This window comes from Otolemur garnettii, unplaced genomic scaffold (assembly GCF_000181295.1).
Source record: "Otolemur garnettii isolate 467f Iridium unplaced genomic scaffold, OtoGar3 scaffold00029, whole genome shotgun sequence".
In the NCBI taxonomy this organism is placed as follows: Eukaryota; Metazoa; Chordata; class Mammalia; order Primates; family Galagidae; genus Otolemur; species Otolemur garnettii.
Window position 1 is genome coordinate 7,670,684 of NW_003852424.1, and position 14,752 is coordinate 7,685,435.

Genomic DNA, 14,752 nt, shown 5'->3' on the forward strand with positions numbered 1-14,752 from the left:
GGTTTAGGATGTACACCCCGTATGACCCAGAGGCGCTGGAACACAAAGCCACAATAGCAATGTCCTTTATAGATCAGTCTGCAGCAGACATCCGAGCAAAGCTGCAACAGCTAGATGGATTGTAGACTTTCTCTCTCCAAGATTTGGTAAGGGAGGCAGAGAAAGTCTACAATAAGAGGGAAACCCTGGAAGAAAAGGAGATCAGACTGGCTAGGGAACAAGAGGAAAGAGAGAATAAGAGGGACAAGAGAAGAGATAAGAACTTAACTAGGATCTTGGCCACAGCAATACACAACACAGACAGAAAGTTAGGGCAGGGTGGCAAGTGGAGAGATCAAAGACAACCCGGAGTCGAGAATGATCAATGCATGTATTGTAAAAAGAAGGGACACTGGGCTAGGGACTGCCCAAGTAAATACCCGGATAGAAAGAAGAAACCAGCACCTATCCTGGCCATAGAAGATAGTGACTAGGGAAGTCAGGGCTCAGGTCCCCCTCCTGAGCCCCGGCTAACCTTGTCGGTAGGGGGACAAAGAACCACCTTTTTAGTAGACACAGGAGCCCAGCACTCAGTCCTGACTAAATACTCGGGACCTATGTCATCAAAAACATCTCTGGTGCAGGGGGCCACAGGGAGTAAAGTTCACCAATGGACATCAACACGCACTGTGGACTTTGGAACCAGAACAGTAACACACTCCTTTCTGTTGGTCCCAGAGTGCCCTTTTCCTTTGCTAGGGCGAGATCTCCTCTCAAAAGTGGGAGCCCATATTCAATTCTCTGACAATGGGGTCCAAGTGACTGACAAGCAGGGGCTCCCTCTACAAATCCTCACTTTGAGCCTCTAAGAGGAATATAAACTATATGACACACCCCAGCAAAGGGCCTTGCCACATGATTGGCTCCAGAAAATTCCCCAAGCATGGGCCGAGTCGGCTGGGTTGGGAAAAGCCCAACAGCAACCTCCCATTATTGTACAGCTCAAGTCCATGGCTACCCCAATATCGGTACGACAATACCCTATGAGCCAAGAGGCTAGGGAGGGAATTCGGCCTCACATCCAAAAATTCCTGAAGCTCGGAGTTTTGGTGCCCTGTCAGTGCCCTTGGAACACGCCATTGTTACCAGTTAAGAAACCTGGCACACAGGACTATCGGCCAGTCCAAGACCTCCGAGAAATCAATAAGCGGGTCATGGACATCCACCCGACAGTGCCAAACCATTACAACTTACTGAGCACACTCAAACCCTCCCATAAGTGGTATACTGTCCTTGATCTTAAGGATGCTTTCTTTTGTCTAACCCTGGCTCCCCAGAGTCAGCCTCTATTTGCTTTTGAGTGGAAGGATATAGATTTCGGGGTCTCTGGCCAGCTGACCTGGACTCGACTACCACAAGGATTTAAAAACTCTCCTACCTTGTTTGACGAGGCATTGCACCAAGACCTCGCCCCATTCCGGCTCCATAACCCAGACATTATCCTGCTTCAATATGTAGACGATTTACTTTTAGCTGCCGCCAGTAAAGAGTCCTGCCGTCGGGGGACAGAGGCTTTGCTACAGGAATTAAGTCGACTAGGATATCGAGCTTCTGCAAAGAAGGCCCAGATTTGTCAACAAAAGGTAACATACCTGGGGTACGCCCTGAGAGACGGGGAGAGATGGCTTACAGAGGGACGGATTAGGATAGTAGCCCAGATACCTGTTCCTACTAATGCACAGGAGGTGCGAGAGTTTTTAGGAACAGCAGGGTACTGTCGCCTCTGGATACCGGGATTTGCAGAATTGGCAGCTCCCTTGTACTCTCTCACACGAGCGACCACCCCATTCGAATGGCTTCCTGTTCAACAAGATGCTTTCGATAAAATCAAGAAAGCCTTGCTCTCCTCACCGGCATTGGGACTCCCAGACCTGACCAAGCCATTCACCCTGTATTTAGATGAGAAGGGAGGAGTGGCGAAAGGAGTACTAACTCAGACCATAGGGCCATGGAGAAGGCCTGTGGCCTATCTTTCAAAGAAACTAGATCCGGTAGCAGCAGGATGGCCCCCTTGCCTCCGCATTATAGCAGCCATGGTGCTTCTAGTCAAAGACTCTGATAAGTTAACACTAGGACAACCTCTGACGCTGATTACCCCCCACACCATCGAGGGAGTAATCTGTCAGCCGCCCGACCGATGGCTCTCTAATGCAAGAATCACCTACTACCAGGCCCTGCTGCTGAACCCAGAACGGATCACTTTTGGTAAGACATCAGGATTCAACCCAGCCACCCTTCTACCCGAACCAGATCCCTCTCAACAGGTTCCACATGACTTCCAACAAATCCTGGCCAGAGTACATGGAACCAGGGAGGACTTGAAAGACCAGCCGTTATCCCAAGCAGACTACACTTGGTACACAGATGGCAGCAGCTTCCTACATGAAGGTATCAGGAAAGCTGGGGCAGCGGTGGTGGATGGGGTTCGGACTATATGGGCAGAGGCCCTCCCACCAGGGACATCCGCCCAGAAAGCAGAACTTATAGCTTTAACAAAAGCTCTAGAATTGTCTGAAGGAAAATGAGTCAACATCTACACCGATAGCCGTTATGCCTTTGCCACGGCTCATCTCCATGGCAGCATCTATGAACAGAAAGGACTCCTTACATCGGAGGGTAAAGAAATTAAAAATAAGCAAGAGATACTGGCACTTTTACGGGCACTATTTCTACCTAAGAAACTTAGCATCATCCACTGCTCAGGATATCAGAAAGGAGACGCTGCGGTAGCCATAGGAAACCGAATGGCAGACCAAGAAGCCCGACGAGCTGCCTTCGAGGTTGAAACCGCGTTTGCTTTGATCACTCTCGCAGAACCTGAAGAAACTACCTCAACTCCACGGTATGAATATACCCAAAAAGACATGGAGGATATTAAGAAGATCAGGGATGCAAAATGCAATGGAGGAGTTTTTCTCAAAAATAACAAGATTGTCCTCCCGGCAAAGAATGCCAAACTTATGGTTCGGCAGATGCACAATTGGACACATCTTGGAAAGAAAAAGCTAAGACAGCTTGTCAATCGGACTGACTTCATCGTCAACTAACGCATCCTCCATCATCTCACATGTGGTAAAGTCTTGCATCCCCTGCCAACAGGTTAACACAGGGCGACCTTCCCCTGGACTTTCTGCCATGCCAGGGGTACGAATCAGGGGAAACCGACCAGGGACTCACTGGGAAGCGGATTTCATGGAAATCACTCCCAGAACTTCCCGGTACCAGTACCTTCTTGTCTTCATCGATACTTTTTCAGGATGGGTAGAAGCCTTCCCCACCCATCGGGAAACAGCCCATGTCGTGGGAAAGGCCATCCTCGAAGACATCTTCCCCTGATTCGGGCTGCCAAAGGTAATTGGATCAGACAATGGGCCGGCTTTCGTCTCTCAGGTGAGTCAGGGATTGGCCAAGATATTGGGGATTGATTGGAAATTGCACTGCGCATATAGACCCCAAAGTTCAGGACAAGTAGAAAGGGCAAATAGGACAATCAAAGAGACCTTGACTAAATTAGCTTTACAGACTGGCGCTAAAGACTGGACACGCCTCCTACCCTTGGTCCTGTTTAGGATTAGAAACACCCCCTCCCGGTTTAACCTTACTCCTTACGAGATTCTGTACGGTGGGCCTCCCCCCATAACCCATATGCAATTCCCTTATATTCCTTCCACTTCCAATGCAGACCTCCAGGCTCGGCTCAAGGGGCTCCAAGCTGTACAAGCCCAAGTCTGGGCTCCACTAGCAGAAGTCTACAAGCCAGGCCATTCCGAAGCCAAGCATCCGTTTCAAATAGGAGACTCTGTCCTGGTGAGAAGACATCGCTCTCAGGGACTCGAGGCCAGGTGGAAGGGCCCATACACAGTGATCCTTACAACCCCAACTGCCCTCAAGGTGGACGGAATTGCAGCCTGGGTACACGCATCACACGTCAAGCTTGCTCATCAGCCTGTAGCCTCAGGAACAGAGGACAGAACACGGTGGCAGCTCCAAAAATCCACCGAGCCACTTAAGATAAGACTAACAAAATGCTCCCCGTCCTAATTATTCTTTGTTCCCTTATACCCCTGTCCGCTTCTAGCCCCTACCGACCCATGCATCTGACATGGCAAGTTATAAACCCCAATACAGGGAAAGTCCTCAACCAAACCTCAGGGATTCACCTCCCGGGCACCTGGTTCCCGGAACTCTTAGTAGACCTCCATGACTTGCTGGGGACCACCCTCTGGTGTCGTCCAGATTTGACAGAGACGTTCTATGTTTGTCCTGGTCATCTCTCTCATAAGTGTGGGGGAGCCAGTTCGTTCTTTTGTTTTTCGTGGGATTGTGTCTCAACTGGACAAGTGTGGTGGGATCCCCCTAGAAAGGGAGACCTTATTCCAGTAAAGCGAAAGACCACGTGCCCTAATAGAGGATGCCCTCGAGTAAACCCTAGGTGTGACATCGTTAGTATTAGTTTTACTAGAAAAGGGGAACAGGTGCAGGGCTGGGAAATCAGTAAATGGTGGGGTATAAGACTGTATAGTACCTATGAATCAGACCCAGGTAATGTCTTCCTGATTAGGGTTCAGGTAAAGGATCTGTATCCCCCGGTACAAATAGGCCCAAACCCCATTCCTCAGGAGCAAATAGGTTCGAACCCCATCTCCCAGGATTCGACGGTAGCCCACACCCCTTCCACCATTTCCCCAAACCCCAACAATATTCCCTCACCTTACCGTCCCCCAACCATCCCTTCCAACCGTATTTTCAATCTAATCCAAGGATCTTACACAGTTCTAAACCTAACAAATCCTAACCTCACAGAATCCTGTTGGCTGTGCATAGCCTCGGATCCCCCTTATTACGAAGGGGTAGCCACCATTGGTAATTTTTCCAACTCTTCTTCCCCTGACCTCTGCAATTGGAGTGAACATCAGAAATTAACTCTCATGGAAGTATCTGGCTCAGGGACCTGCTTGGGAACTCCAAGCCTCCCCATTCCAATTTATGTAACTCTACCATATTGGTCCCCTCCTCTCCTACCTTCCTGCGTCCCTTGCTTCTAGACCTCTGGTGGGCTTGTAATACTGGCCTCACCCCTTGTGTGTCCACTTCTATTTTTAACCAGTCCCAGGACTTTTGTGTACTTGTACGTGTGCTTCCTCGGGTTTATTGGCACCCTGGATACACTCTCGACAATCGTTTTTCTCAAAGGCAAAAACGGGAGCCCATATCATTAACCTTAGCGGTGATCCTGGGTATTGGAGTCTCAGCAGGGGTGGGTACCGGAGCAGCAGCCCTCATTCAGGGTAACGAACATTTCACCCAGTTAAGGACAGCTATAGATCAAGATCTGAAAGCAGTAGAAGAATCTATAACCAAGTTGGAGCAATCTCTAACATCCTTGTCGGAGGTAGTTTTGCAGAATAGAAGAGGTTTGGACCTCCTATTCTTGAAAGAAGGAGGCCTGTGTGCAGCTTTTAAAGGAACAGTGCTGTTTCTATGCCGACCACACCGGGGTTGTTCGGGACTCCATGTCTAAGCTTAGAGACCGGTTAGCACAGAGGCAGCGTAACCGAGAGTCCCAACAAAGCCTATTTCAGAGATGGTTTACTAAGTCCCCTTGGTTAACTACCCTCCTTTCCGCTATAGCTGGACCCTTATTCATTCTCCTGCTCCTCCTTACTTTTGGCCCTTGTGTACTTCTCTGATTGTTTGCTTTTGTTAGGGAAAGGTTTAAGGTAACTCAAGCCCTTATACTTACCCAGCAGTATCAACAACAACAGCGTGCCTAGGGTCTTAAGAATAAGACCAGGAACCAGATAAGAGGAGGGAATGAAGAGATCAAGAGACCTCCTAAAAGACCCCTCCCTTGTTTCCCTTGATTAAATACCCTTAGACTGAGACCTCCTAGACACGGCTTCTCCTGCTTCCCCTGCAGACCCCTCCCCTGCTTCCTTCCCCTGTGTCTTCAGATCCCCAACGGACTCCCTCCAACACCCCCTCCCCAACGGCATCCCATTCCCCTCCCCCGAGTCGGCAGTTTGATTCTCCCTGCTCTTCTCTCCCGTTTTGTCAGTTTACCCCCCTGTTTTGGCAGTTTACTCTGTGAAATATAAGCAGCCTGTAACAGCTTTTCGAGGTTCCTCTCCGAACGGAGGTGGCCTCTCCGCGCGGCTGAGGGACCCTGGCGCACCAGAATAAACACCTCTTGCGTTTTGCATCGACTGAGTGTGGTGACTGATTCTTGGGGTGTAGTTCTATACCTACTGGACCCCGTGAGCCAGGGTCCAACAGTAGGTAAATGGATTTTGCATAAATCTCATAAATTAGGAACCTCTGTACAATTTAAAAAAAAAAAAAACGATTCTTCGTTACAAATCCACTTCTTCTCCTAGTCCAGGAGCATTTGGTGGTGAAGAATAGAAAGAGGAATGCATTGGGAAGATACAGGGGGATTTTGTGGATCCAATCCCAGAAAGAACAAGTAAATTTTGGAAGATATCTGAGATCATACTTCCTCTGCCTTTCTTTCCCCCAGGTCACTTGGATTTTCATATGCACCTATTTCTTAACGTGCTCCCTTTCCTCCTTCTTGGCCCCCTTCACTCTGATTTATCTTTTAGACATTGGCTGCTTTTCTAAGTAGCTCTCCACGATGCCTAAAAGAACACCAGGCCCTGCTATGTGTTCTCACCATGTCCTATACTCAGTCTTCTTAACATTCATAGTCCTCATATTATTTGTGTCTATCTCCCCAACTAACCTAGCCTGGATGAGGGGTCTTATGTCTCCCTGCAGTCCCAAGCTGAGTGTGCTTCCTGGAGCTTGAAGGAAGAAACAGCTGTCAACGCTGGAACCCTCAGCATCCTCCATTTGAGCTGTGCCTCACTGCATGCTCATCAGCTATGAGTGGGGCATATACAGGTGATGGGTGGGGGCTTCCAGACCCTTATGCTAAGACATGGGTCCCTCTTCTCATCATAACAATCTGCTTTGCCTGGACTAGTTCCTTTGTGTCTTAAAGTCTGGCAGCTACAATCTGAGGAAGGAGTATAGATAGTCCCTGAATGAGCACTCACAGGCTCCCAACCTCACTCTGTCCCTTCCTGGCTCAGTGACAACATCCAAGTCTTTTTAATGCTCTGAATCTCAGTTGTCACTAATAATAATAATGAAAGCCACTTACTGAGCAAGACTCTTGGTATACCCTGTGCCTAATCATACAAATACTCTAACAGGTGTTATTTTGCCCCCATTTTGAAGATGAAGAAATTGAATCTCCAACAGATGAAGTAACCTGCCAAGAGTCACTTACACTTAAAAGATATATGGGCCAAGTTTTAAGTTTGTATCAACTACTCTCCAAAGTCCAACTTCCTTCTACGGCAATTTGCTACTCCCTTCTAAAGCCCCTGTGGACACCTGGTCTTGGAGAAGCATGGACATGCACGGGGTGGAGGGGAGACTCAGTGAATGAGACAGAGGCCTGTGTGGTCCTCTGGAGCCAGGCCCTGTGAAACTGAGCCCCAGGTAGTGGCCCTGTGATGTGGCCCCCACCTGTGTGCAGCTCAGTGTCCTACAAACAGCCTGAACCAGCAGTGTAACCACTTTCTTCACTGCAGGCTCTTCCCAAACGTTTAAGCAGCACAAACATGGCCAGGACCTGGCACACAGGAGAAAGGAGTCGTCAGTCCCCTGAAGGGTCAGCCTGTGCTGTGGCAGCCTTGCTGGACCGGTAAACTGCACTGCCTCTGGCTTCTGTTCATTTAGAATTCATCACGTCTCCCTTTCCATGAAAGATAAGCCAATAGCTGCCCTTGACAGCTGTTTTCTCCAGGGTCATTCCTTCTATCCACCCAGCTACTCTTTCTTTGGGGATTTGAGTGATGTAATGTTAGCACTATCAATTTCATTCAATCCTTCCAGTGCAGTCTGCAGGGACCGGAGAGGCAGCCAGACCAAGTGCCCTTAACTATTTGTGCACTGTGCAAGCCAGACAGGGAGGGAAATAAGGCCAGAGAGAAGAAGGCTGGAAAAAGAAAACTTCAAGTACAGAGTCTGTAGAAAAGAAACAAGGAAGAATGAGGAGGGCCCACAATGTGGAGTGCTCAAATCCACTTGGACCAAACCCTGCTCCACTGCTGGGTCCAGTGGGTAACTCTCCAGTGGAATGTTCAGCTAATGAAGAAGAAAAAGCCAATACACCCAGCAAATTATTTGCCAGTCCAGGAGGGACTCTATCCCTTTGTACCTCTATGTAACTCAGTTTGGCAATTTCTTTGGGGCCAGGCCTAGGAGGAAATCTAGACCCACTGGCTGATAGAGAGGATTTCTACATCCTGGGAGCGTGGGCAGGGAGCAGCAAAGGTGGACTCAAGTTTTCAGAGGACCTGCCCATGCAGGCTGTGTGTAGGACAATCAGCATTTGAAAACAGTGCTGAAAGGTAAATACGAGGGTCCCCATTTTTCTAAAAAATAAACAGGGGCTCTTGGAGTTTTAGCAACTTGTCAAAGGCCATGCAACTCAGAACTATAAAAGTTACGACTGGGACATAGGTGAGACTCGCGGTTCTCACAGAGGTCATTTTGCCCTTCCCTCTGCCCCCTGCCCAGGGGACTTTGGCAATATCTGGAAATAATTTTCATCACTGCAGCTGGGATGCTGCTACTATATACCTAATGAAAAGAGGCCAGGGAAGCTGTTAAACATCCCACGACACAGGACAACACCCCACGACCAACAGTCAACTCCACATGTCAGTGGTGTCATGCCTGAGAAAGCCCAGGTTGAACTCACTTCAAGACCTTGAAGGCAAGCGAGGGTATAGTACAATTTATTCAAAATAACTTCCACGTGATGATTTATTGTGTGATGTTAAAATTCCATATGATCTTTTATCATCTCTCACTGTGATCAGGGCCTTTTTGCCTCCCAAACTTAATGGAATGTACAGAGAACAGAATTTCCAAGGCTCCCTGAATGATTCTCATGCATAATTATCATGGTTTGTCTGGTAAATACCATGAAGCCAAATCTCCAGGCATGGCATGGAGACTTCATCTCAGAGTTTTTCATACACCTGAACTAGACTTTCCAAACGTGTAGAAAGAATTTTTAAAATGGCAACTTGGGGGGAGGGAGGAACAACTCTTTCCCTGCAAGAAAAATACAACTTTGTCCGGGTGTGGCCAGGTGCATTCCGAATCTCCAGCAACGTCTGCGCTTCATCAGCTCCAGCACTGGGAGGCCACAGTCAGCCTGTTGTTTATCCAGGTTCTCATTCCTCTGGCAAAGCACCCTCTGCACAGGGGTTTCCTTCTATCCTCGGAGGAAACAGCCAACTTAAAGACCAAGGGGAAAAATAATCACCTGGGAACGTATTAGATAAGGACCTCTCTCAGACATGTCTGGAAATGAAAGGGCATATATATATATATACATAGTAAGATGAACTAGGAACCACTGATCTGACCTAGTCACTCCCACTGTCCCACTCTAGCTCTTGTGAAAGTCAAAACTGGACCCGCGGCAAGCGGGGCCCTACCTGTCTTCACTCCCTACAGCCTGCCCTAGACCCCTCTGTGCTGAACTCCTCATCCCTGCCTCTGTGCCTCCTCTCTGGAAGGTTCATGGAAGCCACCCCACCCCACCTGGCACTGAGTTTGTCCTCTCTCGCTGTGCTAGGTTCAATGCCCTACCTGAAGCTTACTTTGCTCAGGGGCAAATCTTTCTCTTATGCAGGTTTTCCCCCAGGGGGTAGCAGAGCTTCTTCAGTAAGGTGAGAGAATGAAGGAAAGGCAGTCATGAGTTGTCCTGAGTGGTGACAGACACTGGATACTAACCAGATGACACCTTTAGGTTATGTCCAGAGGCTTGTCTAAATGAGGCTGTCTCCACCTCAGTTATACCTGTGACTTAAGCTCTCTAGACCTCAGTTTCTTATCTGTAAAGTGGGAAGATGAACAAAACACCTATCTAGTAGGATTATTTGGAGGACCAGTGAGGTAATACATGTAAAGCATTTAATTAGCACCAGGCCTAGAGGAAACAGTAAGAAAAAAAATAAAAGAAGACCTCTTCTTTTGGTAAAGGCGACACTGTAGCTGGTAACACACATTTTGCTTCAGCTAATGATGGGAAAATTAAACTAATATTTTCAGAATTGCTTGGCTCCATCCTCCTTTGCAATCACTGGAAGAAGGGCTTAAAATAGAGTCTGCCATGCTGTCAGTGGTGATATAAGAAAGTGATAATAATTGGTCACATGTATGACTCAGCACCTAGCGTTTCTTTTCTTTTCTTTTCTTTTTTTTTCAGACAGAGTCTCACTCTGTTGCCCTGGGTAGAGTGCTGTGGGGTCATAGCTCACAGCAACCTCAAACTCTTGGGCTTGAGCAAATCCTCTTGCCTCAGCCTCCTGAGTAGCTGGGACTATAGGGATGTGCCACCACACCTGGCCAGTAGTGTTTTTTTTTGTTTGTTTGTTTGCTTTTTTTTTTTTTCCTATTTTTAGTAAAGATGGGGTCTTGCTCTTACTCAGGGTGATCTCAAACTCCTGAGCTCAAGCAATCCACCCACCTTGGCTTCCCAGAGTGCTAGGACTACAGGTGAGAGCCATGGGGCCCAGCAGTGCCTTGCTTTCAATTCATTAGCAAAACACTAACCACATAAGATGACCAGCTGAACCGTGGGCAGAATGGCCCTCACTCTAGACACAAGGCGGCAACTTAACATCACCTTTGCCTGACCTGAAGCTCCTCTGTCCAGCTGGGTGGTGCCTCCTGGAGGGGGCAGTTTGCAGAGCCCAGAGCTTGGCTGCAATATGCCCTCAGTCACCAATTACTGACTGAAAGAAGGGGTCCCGTGCATTTTCTAACAACTGAAAACCAAATGGTAGCAACAATTGAGCAGGTAAGAAGGTCTGTGTACCACAATAATTGGCATGATCTTCTGTGATGGAAGAAACAGAGCTCTATGTTCTCCAAAGAGGGGGTTCTTTCCTCAGGTGCTACCAATTTTCCGTGAAGAAAATGATCTCCAACTCTACCTGAAGGAAATGATTGAAGGCAAAACCACAGAGTGTTTCTTGGCTGGAGAGTGAACCTTCCCGCGACCGTGCTGCCCTTTCCCTTCTCCCTGTGTCCCTCCTGCCTCCTTCCTCTCTTCCAGCCGCCCCTTCCTGCTCTCGGTATCTGCCCTCAGCCCCTTCTCCTGTCTCCACTGTTGGCTTCTCAGCGCTCCAGGAGGCAGGCAGCTGTAACCCGACCTGCTGGGAGATGCTATCAGTGGCCCCTGGTGACTGGCACTTTGACTAAAAGCCTCCTGTCCTCCTGCGCTGTGATTGAGTTTCTTTCTCCTGGCCTGGATCTCATCCCTCTCAGAGGCGGTGACAGGGCCAGCGTGCGGGACACTCACCCCCAAGCCTGCAGCACCTGCTGCTACGCAACCGCCCTCCCCTCTGAATTAGGAATTCTCTCTCCGCTTGGCAGACAGCTCCCTTATCTCTGGGAAGGGGAAAATCTGTGGTCAGAGGGACCCGTGGCAATTGCACGCCCAGGGAGAAGGAGTTTGTAGTAACACTGACATTTCCACCGAGGGAGTCTGGGCTGCTCACACGGAGACCCCAGTGCTGGGGATGCGGACGCAGGCCGGAGGCTGAGCTGGCGCAGAGCCGTGGTCGGGGAATCCACTCCGCGTGCTGCTGCTAAGCTGTTTCCTGTCTCCCATCTTCTCAAAAGCTCTAACTGGAAACCCTGGACTTGCCTGGCAATCTCCTTTCCTCGCTACCACATTCAGCAGTCACCAAGCCCTGTCAGTTTTACCTCCCAGGTAGTTCTTCATTTTATCCGCCCTTGTTAACCATCTGACTTCAACCGATACATCAAAATGCCGCCTCGTGCACGCTTCGGGGGCACATACACAAAATTGGAACAATACAGAGAAGATTAGCAGGGCCCCTGCCTAAGGAGGATATGCAATTTCGGGAAGCGTGCCATATTTAAAACAAAACAAAACAAAACAAAAACACTGCATAATTGCCACCTCCTCCGACTGGCCGGGACAGAGTCACATTCTGTCCCCTCTGTGCTTGCTCTCCTTGACCATATTTCTTGTTATTCTCCTATTAGTACGCTATTTATTGTATCTGTCTCCCTTAATAGACTGTCAGCAGGCTCAGCCTAAGTCTCATGCCCCAAAGCCCAGCCCCTTGTCCAGCACAGGAGAAAAATAGGATTCAAAGAAGTTAATAATTATGTGCACGTAGCACAATCTCAGCACGCAGATTCTCACCGCGGCTCACTGGCCACAGAGCCACCTGTTCCCGTCCACGGTCACGCTCAGCGCAACTCAGGATTTCCACCTTCCACTGGACAGCAGAATATCAGATGGGATGCAGAAACTTCCCCCAGAGCAACAAATTACAACCTTGAGCAATATAATGGATTGATAATTCAGTTTTATTCTACAAGTGGTGCTGAAGTTCAGCAACCTTGTAAATAAAGTTTTCATAGATTATCCTAGAATGGGAATCATCCTTGTCCCCAGATTCCAAGGTAATAGAATGTTTGATCCCAAACATTCTAAATTCTTGACACACTAGCTTGTGTAATCTTCCTAACCATGCTATGAAGTGGTATTATCATCATCCCCATTTTAGAGGTGAGGAAAAAGATCTGAGAAAACATCTAATACAATTCCCTTATTTGCAAATGAGAAAAGTAGCCCTCCCTCACCTCTATTTACTCTGGGTTTACACATAACCCTTAACATATCTCCTGTTTCCCAAGCAAAACGACAAAATGTAATAAACCATAGAGACAAAAAAGCTGCTATCTCGCAATCTAACATATCAGAAGAAGATAAAAAAAAAAAAGCTATATAACAACAGATTGAAAATCCACGGTGTCCTGGGGACATTGGTAGAAGGGCAAAGACTCCATAACTTTAGTGGCCCAGAAAGGATCACTATGTTTTCAGAACACGACATTGATATCCATTATAATGACTTTGCATTCTCAAGACAATATTAAGTTATGTTCTATTTAAGAAAAAGGAAATCTACAAAACACATTTATGAAAGACTTTCACTAACAATGTAAAGAGAAAAAAAGATTTTTTGCTTTTAAAGGAGTGAATTTACGAAGAAATCTACTCACATTGAATAAAGGAGTGATTTTCAAAGAAATCTACTCACATAGAATAGAGATTCTAGCAATACTGTATTGAAAAACAAAAACAAACAAAAGTATTGGTGTACAGATGGGTCTAGGGAACCAGAATCATTCAACATTTAAAAAGTGAAAAGAGAAATGTTCCTTGGTGCCCTTGTAAATGGTGGGGTCATTTGGCTAAGCCATGTCACCCTCTGCTGAGAGTATGTACGCTCAGCCTGACAGACATAGCAATTAAGGCTATGAAACCAAAATTTCAGCTAATAACATGAATGTCTGGGAATACCTGTGGCCCTGGCTACAGAGCTCTGAGGCTAGAGGTGACGCCCTTGAAGGAGGTTTTCCCTCAGCTGGACAATGGGGTCCATCCAACCTTCTCAGATCTAACTCAGGTTTGATGAATGAGAAGACCAAGAGAGAAAAATGTTAGAAACATTAGCTTCTTGGGCACTATGTGTATTTGCAGAAAGAAAAACCAGAAACTTGGCTCATCATGTACTTGTTTAAAATATATGTATTCAACACTTCTGTTTTCAGTGAAAGAGTCAGTCTAGGCATCTATGTCATCGTATTGGTAGAAACAGAAGTATCACCATGTTCTTCATATTGACTACAGTATGTCTGATAAAGATATTTTGATGAAGTCAAGTTCAACACCTTTGTACCTGCTATCACTACTTCTTACTAAGTGATCTGAAAACAATGCGGAAAGACAATCCATTCACATGTTATTATCTTCTAGTATTTCATAGCTTTATCATTTATATTTTACTATTTAATTATTTGGAACAATTTTATGAAAAGTTCAAGTTTATGTTTCTCAAAGAAGTTAACCATTTATCTTGGCACTATATATGCAACAATCTGTTTGCGGTTTGTTCTATTATCTTTACATACTTGATTCTTATGCAGACTATTTTCTCCTTTTGCACTATTCACATTAGTTCACTGACTCATCTTTGAATGCTTGTAGTGGGATGACACTGCACAGTTCTAATTACTGCACATATTTAGATCATTTCCCCCTGGGAAGATAAGTTATATCTACTATTATTTTTCTGTAATTTTTCTTTCTTCTTAGATGAACTTCTCAGTGATATTTTTAAGTTCACCAATACCCCTAGTATTTAAACTGAGAAATCATTAAAATGTACAAGTAAATTTGGTAAGAACTGATATTGGACTCAGTCACTAACTTAATTTTGTTGTCATGATGGGTCTTTAATAAGGAGTAGTTTCTCATGTCCCCATGAAGAAAAAAAGGCATCAATCCCATGACTTCAGTGGTCACTCTTAAAAAACAGAGTCCTGTGGTCCCTCTGGCATAAAACAGCCTTGTCTCAGAAACTAAAATGCTTTTCAATAATTATAAACATTTCCATCAGGGAGGGTGGCTCTCTACTTTCAAGATGGCACCTTGAGCACGGGGTTCTCTGGGAAGGGAGAATGCTGTGTCCTTACGTGGCAGAGGGCAGATCTCTGGAGAGCTCCTAAACCCATTCATGAGGAAAGGAGCCCTCATGGCCTAATCACCTCTTAAAAGCCCCACCTATCAATA

General features: G+C 46.8%; 1 non-coding gene across 1 annotated transcript; it reads left to right on the forward strand.

The window, feature by feature from the left end:
* The first annotated feature begins 11,919 nt into the window (after positions 1-11,919).
* Positions 11,920-12,024, forward strand: LOC111724971. Its single transcript, XR_002773170.1, has one exon. It is a non-coding gene; the product is annotated as a U6 spliceosomal RNA (small nuclear RNA).
* The last annotated feature ends 2,728 nt before the right edge of the window (positions 12,025-14,752 follow it).